We start from the raw sequence: 10099 nt of genomic DNA on the forward strand, positions 1-10099 counted from the left end.
GGAAACCCAGAGATTGAATATAAAAGAACTAGGAGCAACTCTGCTGGGAACTCCTCTGAGAAGCTCAAGGAATTGTCCCTCTGGTGAGGTGACCAAGATGAAAAAGTTGAGGTGTGGAACGAAGAAGGAATTGAAGATGAAGAACATTCCAATAAAGTGACCAGGCACAAGAAAGATGTATGTGCTGAAATATAACACTATATCACAAGACCAAAAATATTAGGAAAAGAAGCACCTCACAAAGCATAGTTCAAACAATTTTTAGTGTACAGAGTATGACATTTGGAAAAATATTCATGACATTGTTAGAGTAAAATTTAAAAATGTATATATATACATATATATTAATGGAAGATATAATAAGACTAGATATTAAGAGCAAACTGGATAATTGAATTCACCTTCTGAAAATAAAATATTGTATTACATTGAAGAAGAAACCAGAACGGAAATGATAATTTCTTTAACAATGTTCTACATGCTATCAAAAGAAATCATATGATATAAAAAATCTTCTGAAAAGAAGTTTTACAATGGTAAAGTCATTTTTTAAAGCTTGGTAAATAACATCTGCTTTCACCTCAAGGAGCTTGCACAACAATAAAACAGTGAGAAGCAGAATTGAAATCATTTTGATCAGCTTGTTAAAGAATAGCAGCCTACACAGGCTTTTGTGTCCCCTTGTACATTACTGAGGACAGGCAACATTAAGGCAATTACTTCTACCAGAAAATACTTTCCCTTGGAAGACAAGACTGAGAACCAGCTAAAATAGCTTTTGAGTCAAGAAGATTCGCACTTTAGAGTCCATCCAGAACAGCGTCTTAGATTCTACCAAATACCAAATAATTTTCCTCCTGGCAAGATTTCACTTTAATTTACCCAGTTTAGGCCCTAAAATGTTAAGCAGACAAACCCCATACATAGAAAACCTCTATGGCTTCTATGACCATGCAGGTATCCTCAGGGCAATGACTCGTTGCTGTCTCACCAGTGTGACAACCAAAGATCTTTGTCCACACTTATTTTCCCAGCCTTGACCATGACCTTGACTTTGACCTTGAGTATGAAGAAGGGCTTTAGCCATTTTTTTTTTGGTGAAAGTAAAAATTGACTGGAAAGTGTTTGGTGTTCCTTTGTGAAACTATGTTTTTGTACTTTCTTGACAATAGAGCAAAAGCTAGAAACATAAGGCCATATAGCATGAGGCTAAATGTAAGGACCTCCAGGATATGGAAACAAAAGCCATGTAAGGAGTGATTGTTGTCTTTAATGTACTGTTATCTCTCATCTCTTTTGCTGTCCCTTGGTTATTTCATATTGTTACTTTGTTATCTGATATATTGTGTATATGCTTATTTGAAATTGGATAGGGAAGGGGAGAAAGCAAATATGAGGGGTACGGGTGGAGGGAGGGAAATGGGGACCAAGATATGAGAAAGGATATCAATGTTTGTGAAGTAATGCACCTTCTAGCTGATGAATATAATGTCACCCTTCTATTAATTACAATAAAAACATATGAAAAAAGAAATAGATCATTTATATTTATAGCATGTTATCAGTGCATCTGTACTGTTCCCTTAGGTACTTCAGAAGTAAGAAAATGATTTATCAATCCTGTCTGCTGTCTATTTTGTTACATGAAATAGTACTGGTATGTAAATGTGTACAACTCAGTTATATAGATGAAACTTTACGTAGTGTAGCATTATCTAGTGCTGGAGCAACTCTTATTATGGTCTTCTAAAACTGAGCAGAGTCCACACATTTCCTCTATTGCTGTAAATTCACCCTGCCCCAAAGAAACATTTCAATTTTAATAAAATAAATATGTTCAAAGACATTCTGCATAAATAGAATTCTAAGAGAAGTAAGCAGGACATATGTTTCCTGCACTATAAAGCTACATAAGCGGGAAAGAAAGAACAGATTATAGTATATCAGATAGATTTCATTGGGTTTCAGGTCTGTATATCAAAAAACTACTAACACAAATGGTTGTACTTTTTCAACGGTGAACATCTTCGATTTATTAGAGCAGTGACATAAATGACTGGAACTTGCTTATAAGAATCCAGATAGTGTAGAATCTTCAAATGCTCTGATTAGCACAATGACAAATTGTCTCTGTTGAAATCATGGAAGTGGCCAAGGTGTGAAAGGAAGACTTAAACATAGACACTGTCAAAACAACTTTTCAACAACAAGTAGTAACCACTCACACATCAACCGGGCATTATGCAATGAAATCAGGAGACTAGATTACAGATAACATCAAGCAGGTTAGTTCACTTATAATTGCAAAAAGAAAGGAGGCTGGCAGGACAGTGAGGCTGGGGAAAAGCTGGGAAAGGCCTCTGGGCTGCCTGAGCTCAAGGCTGGAGTGCAGGGCTTGTATCTCCTTAAGGAAGCACTCTGATTACAGCATGTTTAGCATGTGTGTTTATGGCTCCAGGCCAAGGTCTTTTGGAGGGCACCTTAGAGGGGAGTTAGTTAGAGATCAGGGCCTCATCTAGGCACTACTTGTGCTTATTACCATAACAAAGCCACCTGGGTGCTATTTGAGTCTAGGGATGGCTCCTTCACTCTGCAGATGCTGACCCTGGGCATTGCCATTGGCTGGCCCATTCAGCAAGACTTGGGTGGAGCCAGTCAGTGCCTAGGCCACCTGCCATGAGCCTGATAACTACTTCCACTTCATTCCAGGTCTGCTCCTGTCTCAGAGCATGTCACAAATCCATTCATAAAACACATCATTATATTTTATTTTAAAAAGGATATCTCCAGTTGAATAAGCCAGCAATTAGATATATGTTGATATAGGATGCTCTTTGAATGGATTAATTGGAAAACATGTTTATCACTGGGGAAACAAACTCTCTACTCTTTGAACTGCTCAACATTAGGCAATTATGATGTCACGGTTAATGCAACTCTAATATAAATATGTGTCAAGAACCAACCATCTCTGCACTTTAAGGAGTTGCTCTGAAACTGACCAGGGTCTTGAACTGGATACCTAAATGCTGTCCTTAAGTTTTTGTGCTCAAAGTTGTCACTCTACCAGTTGAGTCACAGCTCCATGTCAGCTTTTTGGTGGATAGTGGCAAGAGTCTCAGGAACTTTCCTGCCTGGCATGCAGAAGGTAGAGCCTAGTGCTTTTGTTGATTGCAGCAGAACTAGGGGAAGGAGTGGTAACTGAGTCATATCAGGAACATGTGGGCTCCTGGGCCCTCATACAGCTAAACACAGAGATGGCCTGGACCTTCACAAAAGGCAATGCTGCCCTTATCTACGACCACCTGCACCTCATCCATGTGAGGAGAGCTGGCAAAGTTCCTTTTTATGTACACTTAGAAATAATTGCGTTGACCTTGCCAGATAATATCCCACTACCTCCCTATTGCCAGTATAAATAAATTTTTTTTCTTGAAATAAATAGGGAATTAGCACCATGACAAAGGAAAACAGTAATCACTTGGTCAGAAAAAAACAGATTTCTAATTATTTTGGTAAAGATCTAGTGTTCTATGGATTATTTCGGCAAATATTGGGTACAGTTCATTTGGTCATAATGCAGTAATGTTTATACAGATACATTTGGTCATAAATGCAGTAATGTTTATAACAATTTCAAGGAATAACATGAACGTTGGCTCATATAGTCACATTTTTTATTTTTTTAGTTTTTGCACTCACTCACTCTTCCTCTCTGAATAGACCGTGGCACATTGCAAAATAGATTCTCTCTAGTTCATGACTTGTTCAGTTGCAAATTCATGTAAACTACAGAACCCGTTTGGCACCTGCTGTGATCATGAGTCTACTGCTGTTTCTCTAATCAGAAAACATCCCTATTAGATAAACCATCTGGCTTGAAAAGCATCCCTTTTGCATTCAAAATGGTTTTGTTAGAATTCAGCCAAAGTATATTTTAAAAGGAAAGATGTGTCAGCAAGACCAGTCTGTTTACTAATGGAACACTCCTCTATTAAAATATCATTGGTGAGACAAAAGCCAGAAAATGAAAATATTACACAACATGAATATGCTCTAGTTACATGTAAAAACGTGGATGCTGGCAGTCTTTTTTGTCTAAGGCTATACTGGGAAAGCTTTGAAATTTCACCACTCACAGGCAGCTAACTGAATGCATGATGTTCTCATTGCAATCATTTCCATTGAAGTAGGACACTGCAGTGTAGGATGGTGTGCCGCAGAAGTACACAGGGACACCTGTCTGCTGCTGCATAACCCTGTGAATAATACCTGTGCGTAATTACAGCTGTGTCATTTTTTATCCCTGTGCTTATGCTTCAGGCTATTTATATGTTCTCTTATTGAGCCAAATGATAACAATCACTTGGGATAAATCATAGTATCTTTAGAATGAATCAAAGAAAGCTAAAATATCCAGCCTTGATATCATGGATAAATATGGGGGGGGGGAGTAATCCATAGGATGAAATCTATTAAATTTCCCCACTGGGTATCATGAACAGGTAAACTCTGTTAAAGCAAAGTTGTTGACACTTTGCTTTTTATTTTTGTTCCCCCATTCTAGATTTTGAACCCAATGTTTCTCATGGTTCCTCTGCACCTTCATCAAGGCTGGTACTCTCCCACTTGAGCCATGCTCTCCATCTAGCTTTTTGCTTATTTAATAGGGATAGAATCTCTATGATTTCCATGCCTTGGCTGGCTTTGAACTGTGGGATTCCAATTTAAGTCACTAAGATGACAAACATGAAACATCTGTGCCCACGAATAATCCTGACACTTAAAGTTAATTAAAACTCATTGTTATTATCAGAACTACAGATATGGAATGAAATCTTGCTTATTGACCTCTTCGAATAAGGTGTCCATCACAATTTCGTTACAGAAAACTACTTTTGCTTTGCTTTTTTTAGTGTTATTTCTGCTTGGTTAGTGGTACACTAGCTACATACTTCTGGAATTACTAAACTCTTTCAAATTGGGGTATCTCAGTAACTTTTCTCATATTCTTACCTGGAAATTGGCTATCTGTCAAAAATAGCAACGGTAACAGCAACCTCAAAAGCAAAACAGTGAAAGTATTGCCCAATTCCCTATTTTTTTCAAGCAAAGTAATTGCTGTGCCATACATGCTGGCCTACAACTTACCAAGTATAACTCATGATCTTCTGAGTTAACTACCAACTATCAACATTGAGAATGTTATGGGTAGCAGAAAGCCAGCTCCTCATCATTCAAGACATCCTGTGGAATTTTCAGATTCAAATCCGTATAGAGAGATCACAAAAAAAGAAAAGTCAAAATGAAAGGGATAGAATTTGAGCATTTCTTTGATGAGCAAGTTAGTGCTGAAAGTATGGACAGCAAAAAGGAAAGATGCAGGGATACAGCAAACAGAACATCAATAATGTAGGGTACAAGAAAAAATACCTTTTATATAGCACATAGCACTTGGATTTGAATGTCTCAGACTTGAAGCATTCTACAATTCTAAGGTTCTGTAATGTGAATCAAATGATTCAATGTGTTCCCATGGGTCAATACTTCATTTTGATTTGTTTTCTAAATTACATTCATATGTGCACTCATCGTGAATGCTGGTTATACAATTGCATTTTGAGATTCAAACCAATATTGTAAGGTCTTGAGCCTTGGTTTAACCATGGATCTGCTGCCTAGAAAGTGCTAGGACCTGAATTCAAATCCCAGTTTTTCTGTCAATCTGTCTACCTACCTACCTACCTACCTATTTACCTAATGATCTCTCTTTAGATAGATGATCATCTATCAACCTATCATCTATTTATTTAGCTATCATCCATTTATTAAGCTAACAAGCTAGATATAGAGATAGATATAAATATCTATGTCTAGAGGTACAGATATCTATTTTTACCTCTATCAGAGATCTATGGATTTATATAGATCCATATATCTATAGATCTAGATAAGTAGATAGATTGATATAAAATGCTAAAGATATAGATCATTGCTATCACTGTTAGCTTAAACAACCATGATCTGTTATTGGAAATGATAGAAATGAGGAGAATAAATGCACAGAATTAATGTGGAAATGTGATTACTAAAGAAATAGAACTAATGTAAGATGAAATTGGGGTCTCTGGGAAGTCAAGTGAGCCATAAAACTTTCAACCTCGTATCCTCTCCACTTTAAATTGCTTCAAATTCACATATTGCAAGCCCTGTGGAAAGCGGGAGAGATACAATCCTATGTTTGAGTGGTGGTGAGAATATAGGCTATATTATTATAATATGTTAATACATTTATCTGAGTATAGAATCAGGTGCTGGAATACACTGTTATCAAAATATTAGCAGCAAGATTTCATCATCATTGGTTGCTATCAACTTTGAAAACAGGAAAGAATTTTCTTCTATAAGAAAATGACCAAAGGCCTATAGACACATGAAGAAATGCTCCACATATATGGCCATAAAAGAAATGCAAATCAAAACAACTCTAAGAGTCCACCTCACTCCAATTAGAATGTTCAGGATCAAGAAATCTAATAATAGATGCTGGAGGGGATGTGGCCAGGAGGGATCACTACTACACTGTTGGTGGGAGTGCAAACTTGTTCAACCACTATGGAAAGCAGCATAGTGATTCCGCAAAAGACTAAACATAGTGCTCCCCTATGACCCAGCAATTCCACTACCTGGCATTTACTCAATCGTCCAGAAACAAGGACTTACCAAATCCACTAGCACAACGATGTTCACTGCAGCATTATTTACCATAGGAAAGATATGGAACCAAACTCAGTTGATGAGTGGATCAACAAGATGTGGTATTTATACACAATGAAATTCTATGCTGCTGTCAGAAAGAATGACATCGCCCCATTTGGAAGGAAATGGATAGACTTAGAAAAAATCATATTAAGTGAAGAAAGCCAGACCCAAAAGAATATAGGCTTAATGGTTTCCCTCATTGGTCATAATCAGTAGAAACCTTGGGCTCTCCTAGCAGAGATTTGTGGTAGAGCAAAATCTAGATACATAAAGCCATATAGTATGAGGCTAAATGAAAGGACCTCCAAGATATAGAAACAAAAGCCATATAATGAGTGATTGTTATCCTTAATGTGCTATGTTATCTCTCATCTCTTTTGCTGCCCCTTGGTTATCTCATATTGTTACAGAATTTCACCTTGTCATCTGATATATTGTATATATTCTTATCCGGTTATTTGAAATAGGATAGGGAAGGGGGGAAAACAAGATGAGGGGCGGGGGTTGGGGAAGGGAAATGGAGACCAAAACATGAGAAAGGGTATCAATGTATGTGAAGTAATGTACCTTCTGTCTGATGAATATAATGTAACTCTTCTATTAATTACAATAAAAATATGTGAAAAAAATTTTAAAAATGATCAAAGGTAGTTCAATTTCAGTAAGTGGAAAATATATTTTAGTTAAAGCTGTTTATCAACTCCTTGATTATTATTCTGGTTTTAATATAGATACTCAAATACCCTGTTTAATATAGATACTCAAATACCCTGTTTATTTTAAATCACTATGTAGCTCAGACCAAAGCACAATATATTATGTAACCCTGTTATTGACTTCAAAATCTCCATGTCTTAATTCAGCTTCTCAAGGCCTGGGATTACAGGTGTAAACTACAATGCCTGGCTTCAAGTCACTGATTTCTACCTGTGAAAAATCAACGTGTCATTGAGAGGAGACAGAAATGGATTTCCTCTCTATATATATCCAGGGAATTCTAAGACCTTTCTTCCTTCCAGCATTGTGCATACCATTATCTCTGTTGCCATTCTCAGAGTAAGAACCATCGGTTCTCTCAAGAGCTCTTACTTCCAGCACCATCTTGTGAGTGTGAATGGCTGGTAGCAGCAGAAGATGGAGAAGCACTCGTTCGGGTACAGTGTGATCTCAAGGTCTTAACAGTCTCAAGAAGAGCTTTCTCTGTGCTCAGCTTTGCACCTTGCTTTTGAAAGAGCTTTGAATCTTGCTTTAGAATATAATCTTCTGTCATGAGTATAACATCCACTTCAGCTGCTCGAGCTGAGAATCTCCAACCAAGAAATACCCTTGCATAGAAAAGTTGGAGAACATATTATGACTCTTAAAAATGGCAGAAATATTTTCTGTTGGTTGGATTGTCCTTGTTCATTTGTTGTGCATTTCCTTCTGCTGTTTGTTTTGCCCTAAAATGTAAACTCTATGAAAGAAATTGTTAAAGGTTTTTGGTTAGCACACAGAATAGCACTGGACATATGCACATATTCAGTATATATTCACTGAATAAGTAAGCTAAATCAATTTTATTCTTTCAAATGAAACTTTACATCACGGCTGCCCTTTCAAAAGGTCCTGGAATATGTAGTTTTCAATTTTATAAACATTTATGGTATATATGTGTGAGCATAATTTTTACTATTTATAATATTAGGCACTTTCAATTATAGTTAGCAAACATGGTTGTATAGATGTACTCTTATTGTTTTCTTAATAGAAGGCAGACTGTCGTGGGATCAGTAAATGGGATTCATTTTCACCAAATTTGGGGCCTTCATTTGTTTATATTACCTACTGACACAAAATCAAGCTTACAGAAAACTTTTCTTTTTTAGCCGTCTCTTTTTGGTTTCTTGTGGTCAGCCCTGAAGTTTGAATTCTGGGCCTGGCTGTCCTTCAGCTATTCAGCTCACCACTGGGGCTCTACCACTTGAGCCACTGCACCACTTGGGCCAACCTTTCTTTAAGTTTAACATTGATTTACTCTGTAGTGTTCAGTCAACTTGCAACAATATGAATGACAACCAGATCTTCTCTTTCTTGGTGATCTTAATATAGTAAGGTGTCATGAGTGAATATATTTCACTGTACCTGTAAAGAAAGATGATAAGTTGTGGAAACCAAAAATTCGAATTTCTTTGCCAGGAATAAATATTCTATGTTGAAATGCATTTTCACTCATTGCATTTCTAGGGAAATTCTAAGACAATCATTGACATTCTTTTATGAGTATGGTATAAATATCTTTCTAAAATTTACATTAAGTTAGTTGTACAAGGGGGTTTTAATTCATCATATCAGTTTAAGAGTAAGAAATTCTTTGATCAGTGTCACCCCATGAAAAATTTCCCTCTGTCGTCATAAACTCCAGTTCCTAGGTTCCGCCGACCTAAATGTTGAAATATTTGATTACAATTTTACAGAGTTTGGCATTAGCAGGCTAAATAAAATCAGTGTATATCATTTCCAGATTATTTTTAGGTTTGAGATTATTAGGAAAGCACTCCTCAAGCTTTATTATTTATGTTGACTTTTTTTAAGTTGTAATTCAACTGAACACATTGGCAAGTGCCTATGGTCCCAGCTGCTTGGTAAAAGGCTCATTTGAGTTAAAATATTTGAGGTCAGCCTGAGCAAGAGAGCACAACCCTGTGTGTGTGTGTGTGTGTGTGTGTGTGTGTGTGTGTGTGTGTGTGTGTGTGTGTGTGTGTATAAAGGTTTCCATATATATCTATGTACAATTTTGTGTATATGGATGTGCTATGTTTATTTGTATGTTTAACTCATATTTAGTTGCTGTATCACACTAACTGAGTCAATGTTGTCCCTGTTGTCTGTCCATTAAACATAATAAGTAGGACACTACCTTATTCTGAATATTTCTCTCTCTCTCTAGGAAACAGGCCCAGATAGAATGGTCCAACATGGGAAAGGAAGCCTTTCAGTAGCAAACGCTGTCTTAATCTTGGCCAAGGGACTCCCTTTCAGTAAGTTTTCCCTTCTGACACCTCAGGAACTTGTTCCACCAACTTCTTTAACACTCTTTTCTTTCTGTATTGGACACCCCAGGAGAGTTTTCAGTGTCTGACTTTTTTTTTTTTATCTCTGTTGGCTTGGTGGGGATTTGTATGGCTGACTTCTGTGTCTTAGATTTCAGTATTTCCATGACCTGAGGAGAAGCAGTTTAACTTCACTACAATCTTCTTTCAACAGAAGACCCAAGTCTGCCTTGTATTCATCTCTAACACCACCAAGTGTGTGCCTCTCATACACAGCCATGGGTTTCAGATTTTCAGTTTCATTT

The 10099-nt window shown here is 36.9% G+C and overlaps 1 long non-coding RNA gene across 1 annotated transcript in view; it reads left to right on the plus strand.

The window, feature by feature from the left end:
• The window catches only part of LOC150068483 (uncharacterized), a 69468-nt gene extending 59600 nt beyond the window's left edge, over nt 1-9868 (plus strand). Inside the window, exons 2-3 of the long non-coding RNA XR_016535953.1 lie at nt 7626-7916; nt 9692-9868. This is a non-coding gene — a long non-coding RNA (uncharacterized LOC150068483). The remainder of the gene's footprint in view (nt 1-7625; nt 7917-9691) is intronic.
• The last annotated feature ends 231 nt before the right edge of the window (nt 9869-10099 follow it).

The sequence above is a fragment of the Megascapheus bottae genome, chromosome 1 (assembly GCF_031878675.1).
Source record: "Megascapheus bottae isolate mThoBot1 chromosome 1, mThoBot2.hap1, whole genome shotgun sequence".
Lineage (NCBI taxonomy): Eukaryota > Metazoa > Chordata > Mammalia > Rodentia > Geomyidae > Megascapheus > Megascapheus bottae.